This window comes from Schistocerca gregaria, chromosome 4 (assembly GCF_023897955.1).
Source record: "Schistocerca gregaria isolate iqSchGreg1 chromosome 4, iqSchGreg1.2, whole genome shotgun sequence".
In the NCBI taxonomy this organism is placed as follows: Eukaryota; Metazoa; Arthropoda; class Insecta; order Orthoptera; family Acrididae; genus Schistocerca; species Schistocerca gregaria.
Genome location: NC_064923.1, coordinates 773,753,358 through 773,762,941, shown reverse-complemented (window position 1 = coordinate 773,762,941; position 9,584 = coordinate 773,753,358). Strand labels below are relative to the sequence as shown.

The following is a 9,584-nucleotide window of genomic DNA, read 5'->3' as shown; positions in this document are numbered from 1 at the left end:
AGGTGCCTCCAGACAGCCAGGAAGAACTGACTTGTAAGAATAGGGAAGGTGCCTCCAGACAGCCAGGAAGAACTGACTTGTAAGAACAGGGAAGGTGACTCCAGACAGCCATTAAGAACTGACTTGTAAGAATAGGGAAGGTGCCTCCAGACAGCCAGGAAGAACTGACTTGTAAGAATAGAGAAGGTGCCTCCAGACAGCCAGGAAGAACTGATTTGTAAGAATAGGGAAGGTGCCTCCAGACAGCCAGGAAGAACTGACTTGTAAGAATAGGGAAGGTGCCTCCAGACAGCCAGGAAGAACTGACTTGTAAGAATAGGGAAGGTGCCTCCTGACAGCCAGGGAGAACTGACTTGTAAGAATAGGGAAGGTGCCTCCAGACAGCCAGGAAGAACTGACTTGTAAGAATAGGGAAGGTGCCTCCATATGACAGCCGGGAAGTACTGTATTGTAAGAATAGGGAAGGTGCCTCCAGACAGCCGGGAAGAACTGACTTGTAAGAATAAGGAAGGTGCCTCCAGACAGCCGGGAAGAACTGACTTGTAAGAATAGGGAAGGTGCCTCCAGACAGCCAGGAAGAACTGAGTTGTAAGAATAGGGCAGGTGCCTCCAGACAGCCAGGAAGAACTGAGTTGTAAGAATAGGGCAGGTGCCTCCAGACAGCCAGGAAGAACTGACTTGTAAGAATAGGGAAGGTGCCTCCAGACAGCCAGGAAGAACTGACTTGTAAGAATAGGGCAGGTGCCTCCAGACAGCCAGGAAGAACTGACTTGTAAGAATAGGGAAGGTGTCTCCAGACAGCGAGGAAGAACTGACTTGTAAGAATAGGGAAGGTGCCTCCAGACAGCCAGGAAGAACTGACTTGTAAGAATAGGGCAGGTGCCTCCAGACAGCCAGGAAGAACTGAAATTGTAAGAATAGGGAAGGTGCCTCCAGACAGCCAGGAAGAACTGACTTGTAAGAATAGGGAAGAAGCTCTCCTGCGAACCATGCAGAACTAGCACTCCTGAAAGAAAGGATATTGCGGAGACATGGCTTAGCCACAGCCTGAGGGATGTTTCCAGAATAAGATTTTCAGTCTGTGCTGCAGAGTGAAAATCTCATTCTGACAACTGGTGATGGTCGAAGTAGAGAGGATATATAATGTAGACTGGTAATGGCAAGGAAAGCATTTCTGAAGAAGATAAATTTGTTAACATCGAGTATAGATTTAAGTGTCAGAAAGTCGTTTCTGAAAGTATTTGTATGGTGTGTTGCCATGTACGGAAGTGAAACATGGACGGTAAATAGTTTGGACTAGAAGAGAATAGAAGCTTTCGAACTGTGGTTGTACAGAAGAGTGCTGAAGATTAAATGGGTAGATAACATAACTAATGAGGAGGTATTGAATAGGATTGGGGAGAAGAGGAGCTTGCGGCACAACTTGACCAGAAGAAGGGATCGGTTGGTAGGACAAGTTCTGAGGCATCAAGGGATCACAAATTTAGCATTAGAGGGCAGTGTGGAGGGTAAAAATCGTAGAGGAAGACCTAGAGATGAATACACTAAGCAGATTCAGAAGGGTGTATGTTACAGTAAGGACTGGGAGATGAAGAAGCTTGCACAGGATATAGTAGCATGGAAAGCTGCATCAAACCAGTCTCAGGACTGAAGACCACAACAACATGCTCATTGTTGCACTTCTCAAGAGAAAGGTGAAGAGAGATACAAACTGCTCAAGCCTGAGGCTAGTTTGTAGGTAGTGCAGTGTAGTTACACGTGTGATCGCCCCAGAAGGACATCGCGCAGTTAGTGTGCACATTGTCGGAAAAGAGTGCGGATTCCTGCAGATATAGTTCTGCTGCGGTACGGATAACAGGTGCATAAGAGTGCGGGAGTGAAACGGCGCATCAGCTGTAAACGTACTCCAATGTTTAAGAACGCGGGACAGTATGAGTCTTGTGGGCGCAACGCCGCAGTCGCACGCAGATTCGCCGTGAAACTGTGGAGGTGTGACGACCAAATGCAGTGTCGCGTGCAACGTTAGTGAAACATCTGCTGCGAACTCTTCTGACAGGTTTGACGGGGCCAGCCACGAATTCCTCTCCCGTACTAACCTCTTCACCTCAGAGTAGCACTTGCAACCTATGTCCTCAAATATTTGCTGAATGTGTTCCAATCTCTGTCTTTCTCTACAGCTTTTGCTGTCTACAGCTCCCTCCAGTACCATGCAAGTCATTCCCTGACATCGTAACAGATGTCCTATCATCCTATCACTTCTCCTTGTCAGTGTTTTCCACATATTCCTTTCTTCTCCGATTCTTCGCAGAACCTCCCCAATCCTTACCTTATCAGTCCACGTAATTTTCAACATTCGCCTGAAGCACCACATCTAAAACGCTTCGGTTCTCTTCTGCTCCGGTTTTCCCACAACGCACGTTTCACTACCATGGAACGCTGTGCTACAGACGTACAATCCTAGATATTGCTTCCTCAAATTAAGGTCTATGTTCGATACTATAGAGCATTTCAAATAAGTTGCTACTTTTGACAGGTCAGTAGGGAGCGAGTGGAGGGAAGCGTAGCTCCCAGCGTTTGCTGCGCGTGTCAACAGGTGACCACACTACAATGCCAGTCCTATTCGGCACGGAACATGGCAGGGTAGCTTGGTTGTGTGAACAGCAAGCCGGCCCATCTGCGACCTGTCTGAAACGATTTTAAAGAATCTATTCGGTAATAAACTCTCATTCTCGCACAGCTTATAGTTTAATTCGTCACCTTTGTGATGAACCGCCTGTCATTCCGTTAATGGTCATTGTGATGTTTCCATAATAAGTAAACTAATGCAAGAAATTCTCAGTTTGCAGTGAAAAACAGGTGTCGCTATGAATTTGTGTTTGGTGCATGTTAGGTTGGATGTTGCTGCGGATTAAATGTAGGTAATACAAAATTGGGAAGGATAGAGCTGTCTGTTTCCAATCTCGGGAAAATGGAATAATGTAAAGCACTCCGTCACGAAATTGTGCGTCAGTGAAAAAGCTACAATGAAATATTCATAAATTCTTCGTATCTCGTAGATGTTTTGAGATATCGGAACAAGATTTAGGCAAATGATAGAGCGCAAAGGTGAGAGTGTTTTGCCATATGATTAATATGCGAAACTTCTATATGTACCGCGATATTCAAGATATTACATATTTTTTTCAATCAAATAATGTAATTATTGAGGGCCATCGATAGCTCGTGAAACGAGAACAGTTGTGGGAATTGTAAAAATAAAGTAATGAAGTTACACATTTATTTTTATACTGAGAATGGACTGTTTCATAAACTATTGATTTGATTTGCACTGAGTTGTTAATTTAATAATACACTATTTCAGGATTCTGTCGACATTTCAACTGCGTTACGAAGTTAATGACATGAATATTTCTAAACTCTGCTTTATTCTCACAAAAGAAGCAGATTTCAACATAGCAACAAGGGGAATACAAATTCCTCAGAACTCGTCACAGTCCTTCATCAATACCTCCTCAACCACCTTCAGAGTATGCTGACAACTCAAGACCAGTCCTGTTGTCTATCAATTTCAGTGGCTTGTTTTATCAGCATTTCAATCTCAGTGAGCGAAACCTTTTTGCTGTTTTTTGCCACATTACTTTTCACCTAGGCTCATATACTCTCAGGCGGATTTAATTGAGCATGATACGGAGGAAGCCTAATTAAACTATGCCCTTTACCGTTAGCCAGTTCATCGACCTGGTAGCGTGGGCCTTGATTTTTATAACATTACAAATTCCATTAACTTCGGCTTATACATGCTATGTTAAATTTTATTTCATGAAACATTCCTTTGCACTCAGAGCAAAATATCAGCTTTCCCCCATTGTACTGTTGGAGCTTTATGCATCTCAATAGAGTCGTATGGCGTTTTGTCCATCACTATTGTCGAATTCCGAAGAATGTTTGGCGGCAGAACGTTGTATTCTCAGCCGGCGAACGTGTTCCTGGACAACACTTTTATTGCAAATCTCGTATTCAAATGTGCTGCACTGTTGTTATTAATGCACCGCCAACACAAAACACCTCTTCACAATATCTGGCGGCTACAGAACATTTCAGCCCGAGAAAATACGACTTTACAACGAGAGCTGACAAAGGTTAATGCATCCAATGTGTGACACCACGTGGTACTATTTACTCATGGTAGGGCAACGGAGGCGTTTTACCAACCGAACTGCTGGCAGCGTGGTGGGATAAGCCGGCTTGCCATTGGTGTTACCGGGGCAATAGCGTCACAACCCCCTCCGATCAGCCAACGTCAGAAGTCGTAATTAATTTTAAATGCACTATAGTAGACTTCTCTTCGCCAAGAACGCCATTTTTGCCAATGATAGTCTGCTTTTTACGTCCTCCTTGCTCCATCCGCCATAGGTTATTTTGCTACCTAGGTAGCAGAATTCATTACCTTCATCTACTTCGTGATCACCAATCACGATTCCGACGTTTAGTTTCTCACTGTTCTTATTTCTCGTAATTCTCATTACTCTCGTCTTTCTATGATTTACTTTCTATCCATATTCTGTACTGATTAGACGGTTCATTCCATTGAACAGATCCTGCAATTCTTCTTCACTTTCTCTGAGGGTAGCAATGTCATCAGCGAATCCTATCATTGACATCATGTCACCTTGAATTTTAATTTCCATCTTGAACTTTTTTTTTGTTTTTGACATTGCTTCTTCGATGCATATATTGAACAGAAACGGCGGAAAAACTACATTCCTGTCCTACTCCCTTATTAATCCGTGCACCTCTTTCTTGGACTTCCACAATTATTATTCGGTCTGGGTTCTGTATATTTCTCGTCTTTCCCTACAGCTTATCTCTATTTTTCTCAGAATTTCGAACATCTTGCACCTTTTTACGTTGCCGAATGCTTTTTCCAGGTCGACAGATCCTAAGAACGTGCCTTGAATTTTCTTTAGTCTTAGTTCTATAATCAACCGCAGCGTCAGAATTGCCTCTCTGGTGCCTTTACCTTCCCTAAAGCTAAACTCATCGTCATCAATACCATTTTCCACTCCTCTGTATATTACTCATGTCTGCAACTTGAATGCAGGACCTGTTAAGCTGATTGTGCGATAATTCTCGAACTTGCCCGGCCTTGCAGTCTTCAGAATTGCCTGGATCATGTTTTTCCTAAAGTGAGGTAGTATATCGACAGACTCACAGATTCTACACAGCCAGTATTAATAGTCGTTTTGTTACCCCAACGATTTTACAATTTCTGATGGAATGTTATCCTTCCCTTCTGCCTTATTTGATTTTCCACATCTACATCCATACTCCGCAAGCCACCTGACGGTGTGTTAAGTCTTCCAATGCTCGTCTAAAATCTGGATATAGTACTGGACCCCCATCTCTTCTATATCGAATCCTGTCTCTCCTTGTATCACATCGTTAGACATCCTGCCTCTCATGGAGGCCATCATTACTTTTTTTGCACCTATCCACTCTCTTCTCTGCATTTAACAGTGAAATTCTCATTGCACTCTTTATGTTACCGCCCTTGCTTTTACTTCCAGTGAAGACTGTTTTGATTGTCCTATATATTGAGTCAGTCCTTCCGATAATCATTCCTCTTTCGATTTCTTCGCGTTTTTCATGCAGCCATTTCGTGTTAGGTTCTTTGCACTTCCTATTTATTTCATTCCTAGGTACCTTGTATTTCTGTATTCCTCAATTTCCTTGAACATTTTTGTATTTCATTCTTTCAACGACCAACTGAAGTATTTCTTCTGTTATAGTGTCGTGCAAACCAGAAGTCTACGGATATCAGTCATTTAATGTTGGCTCTTGTTATGACTGCACATGAGATTAGATTCCTCCCAATTTGCGGTGGTCAAGGGGCCTGAAGATGACGTAACGGGACACCGAAATTGGCTGCAGACATAAATTAAATGCAGAAGAGACGGCTGCAGGTGTTTTAGTTTTATCTGTCATACTGACCAGTGGAGGTCCCTGTCCTCATCTACTATAATGATGGACACTGGGACACACAGAAACAAGCCTTTCTGTAATTGCCACCGCAGTTCGCATGTCACACCCGAGACACCCTCTGCCCTATTTCGCGAAAATACAAAAAGAGTTGTCCTTCTTTGAAGTTTCGCTGTGTTCTCCGTCAAAGCCATCTGATGCGGATCGCTTACCGCGCACCAGTATCCTAAAGACGATGGACAAGTGTAGTACAAGCAGACGCTTTAGTAGATCTGCTGCACTTTCTAAGTGTGCTGCTAATTAAACGCTGCCTTTGGTTCGATTTCCCCACAACATTATCAATATGATCGCCCCAATTTAAGTTATTCGTAACTGCAATTCGTAAGTATTTAGTTGAGTTCAGACCCCTTACATCTTTATGATTTATCGCGTAACGAAATTTCACGGATTCGTTTTAGTACTTATGTGGATGACTTCAGACTTTGTTATTTATATTCATTTGCCTCTTTTTGTACCACAATAAATGTCTTGTCCATATCATTTTTCAGTTGGTTTTGATCATCTGATGACTTCACAAGACGGTAAATGGCAGCATCATCTGCTAATAGTTAAAGAGGGCTGCTCAGATTGTATCCTAAATCGTTGCTGTAGACTGAGAACAACAGAGGGCGTGTAAGACTCCCTTGAGAAACAGCAGATATTAATTCTGTTTTATTCGATGACTTTCCGTCAATTACTACAGACTGTGACCTTGCTGACACGAAAGCACAAATCTAGTGGCACAACTGAGACGATACGCCGAAGGCACGCTATTTGATTAGAAGCCGCTTGTGAGGAAGATTGCCGAAAGTCTTCTGGAAATCTAATGACATAGAATAAATTTGACATCCCCTTCGTGAGAATCAAGGGCTACTGGTTCCACAAAAACGATACTGTCTGAATCCATGTTGGCTATTTACCAATAAAACGCTTTTTTCGAGGTAATTTACAGTGTTTGAACACAGTAAGTGTTCCAAAATCCTACTGAAAATCGGCGTCAGTGACATGGGTCTGTAGTTCAGCGGATTACTCCTATTTGCTTCATTGGGTATTGGTGTGACTTGTGTAAGTTTGCAGTCTTTAGGTAACGATCGATCTTTTGACGGGCGGGCGGTTGTGTATAATTGCTAAGCAGGGTGCTATTGTATCAGCATACTCTGAAAGGAACCGAGTGCTGACTGGTGGTCTTGCCTTTATTAAGTGACTTCTCATCATAGCGGCTATTGCTCTGTGTGTGTAGCAGGATGCGAGACGGCAGCCACAGCTATAGCTGCGGGGACGGGCTGAAGCTGTCCCATCTACTGACCGAGGAGCAGCCCGCTGGTTGGTAGCTTCAGACAGGTTTTGCTTCTTCCAGGTCACTGCTTGCTGCCTTTTGCTGCCCGTAGACACGACCACGCCGAGTCCACTCGCTCGCCGGTCGCCTGTAACGCTTAACATTTTTTGATTTACTTCATCAGACATTATTTCTGGCGTTCAGTATCGCGTGCTTCAATCTTCTCTGTAACCACAGTTCCTCTAACTACTCCTCGGTTTGGACTCGACATAATTGTGCCAGCTTCCTCAGTCTGTCCTCTCAGCGATTCTGATGTTGAGTTTTGAAGACGTAATTACTGAGCAGTTGCAACAAGACGGTCATCTACTCGTGTGAATTTTTGATCGACACCTCACAGGTCAGAGTCTTACAAGTCAGTTCTTCCTGGCTGTCTGGAGGCACCTTCCCTATTCTTACAAGTCAGTTCTTCCTGGCTGTCTGGAGGCACCTTCCCTATTCTTACACGTCAGTTCTTCCTGGCTGTCTGGAGGCACCTTCCCTATTCTTACACGTCAGTTCTTACTGGCTGTCTGGAGGCACCTTCCCTATTCTTACACGTCAGTTCTTCCTGTCTGTCTGGGGGCACCTTCCCTATTCTTACAAGTCAGTTCTTCCTGGCTGTCTGGAGGCACCTTCCCTATTCTTACAAGTCAGTTCTTCCTGGCTGTCTGGAGGCACCTTCCCTATTCTTACAAGTCAGTTCTTCCTGGCTGTCTGGAGGCACCTTCCCTATTCTTACAAGTCAGTTCTTCCTGGCTGTCTGGAGGCACCTTCCCTATTCTTACAAGTCAGTTCTTCCTGGCTGTCTGGAGGCACCTTCCCTATTCTTACAAGTCAGTTCTTCCTGGCTGTCGGGAGGCACCTTCCCTATTCTTACAAGTCAGTTCTTCCTGGCTGTCTGGAGGCACCTTCCCTATTCTTACAAGTCAGTTCTTCCTGGCTGTCTGGAGGCACCTTCCCTATTCTTACAAGTCAGTTCTTCCTGGCTGTCTGGACGCACCTTCAATATTCTTACAAGTCAGTTCTTCCTGGCTGTCTGGAGGCACCATCCCTATTCTTACAAGTCAGTTCTTCCTGGCTGTCTGGAGGCACCTTCCCTATTCTTACAAGTCAGTTCTTCCTGGCTGTCTGGAGGCACCTGCACTATTCTTACAAGTCAGTTCTTCCTGGCTGTCTGGAGGCACCTTCCCTATTCTTACAAGTCAGTTCTTCCTGGCTGTCTGGAGGCACCTTCCCTATTCTTACAAGTCAGTTCTTCCTGGCTGTCTGGAGGCACCTTCCCTATTCTTACAAGTCAGTTCTTCCTGGCTGTCGGGAGGCACCTGCCCTATTCTTACAAGTCAGTTCTTCCTGGCTGTCTGGAGGCACCTTCCCTATTCTTACAAGTCAGTTCTTCCTGGCTGTCTGGAGGCACCTTCCCTATTCTTACAAGTCAGTTCTTCCTGGCTTTCTGGAGGCACCTTCCCTAGCAGCTCTCCCTCTGTTCTCAAACGTAGGGCCTATCTCCAGGGTTTGAAATGTCTGTACTGTGAGTCTACCGGGCTTTTGCGTACGTACCGTTAATTAGTCGAAAAGCTTGTTCCTGCCGTTGTATTTCAAGCTCTATGTCTGTCTGTTGCACATTTAATTCTTCTTCTGATTTTGAGCCTCGTGCATCTCATTTTGCAGTGCACCTAGCACTCTGACGTCTGATATACGAGTAACACACACAATACGCTGTCGCAGTGGCCGACACCCAGTCAAGCAGAGCTAGGAGACGAGATACTGGCAGAAGTGAAGCTGTGAGTATCGGGCGTGAGTCGTGCTTCGGTAGCTCAGTTGGTAGAGCACTTGCCCGCGAAAGGCAAAGGTCCCGAGTTCGAGTCTCGGTCGGGCACACAGTTTTAATCTGCCAGGAAGTTTCATTAATGGATCTATTTTTTTTTTTATATAGGACGGTTTTTAGTGTAGGGAGACACTCTTCCACTTACAGTTTCTTGAGAATGGCAATAGCTCACTTTCATCTAAAATTTTGCCGCATTTATTTACAGATCGCTTTGTAAATTTCTTTATTAAGCTGTTTCGGTCCTGGTATCATCAGATGTCATAAATTCAGAACTTGAAAAACAAGTGTCAGTGTCAATATTGGTATAAGTTTTTGATACACTGAACCTTCTATTGAAAGCCGTAACTTCGTAGTATCTGATTATGCCAACAATCGAAACGGCATAATAAACGAATTTATTAAGGGATCAAGACGATTTTATTCACA

The 9,584-nt window shown here is 44.1% G+C and overlaps 1 non-coding gene across 1 annotated transcript; it reads left to right on the top strand.

Annotated features, from left to right (window-relative positions):
* The first annotated feature begins 9,135 nt into the window (after positions 1 to 9,135).
* Positions 9,136 to 9,210, top strand: Trnas-cga (transfer RNA serine (anticodon CGA)). Its single transcript has one exon. It is a non-coding gene; the product is annotated as a tRNA-Ser (tRNA).
* The last annotated feature ends 374 nt before the right edge of the window (positions 9,211 to 9,584 follow it).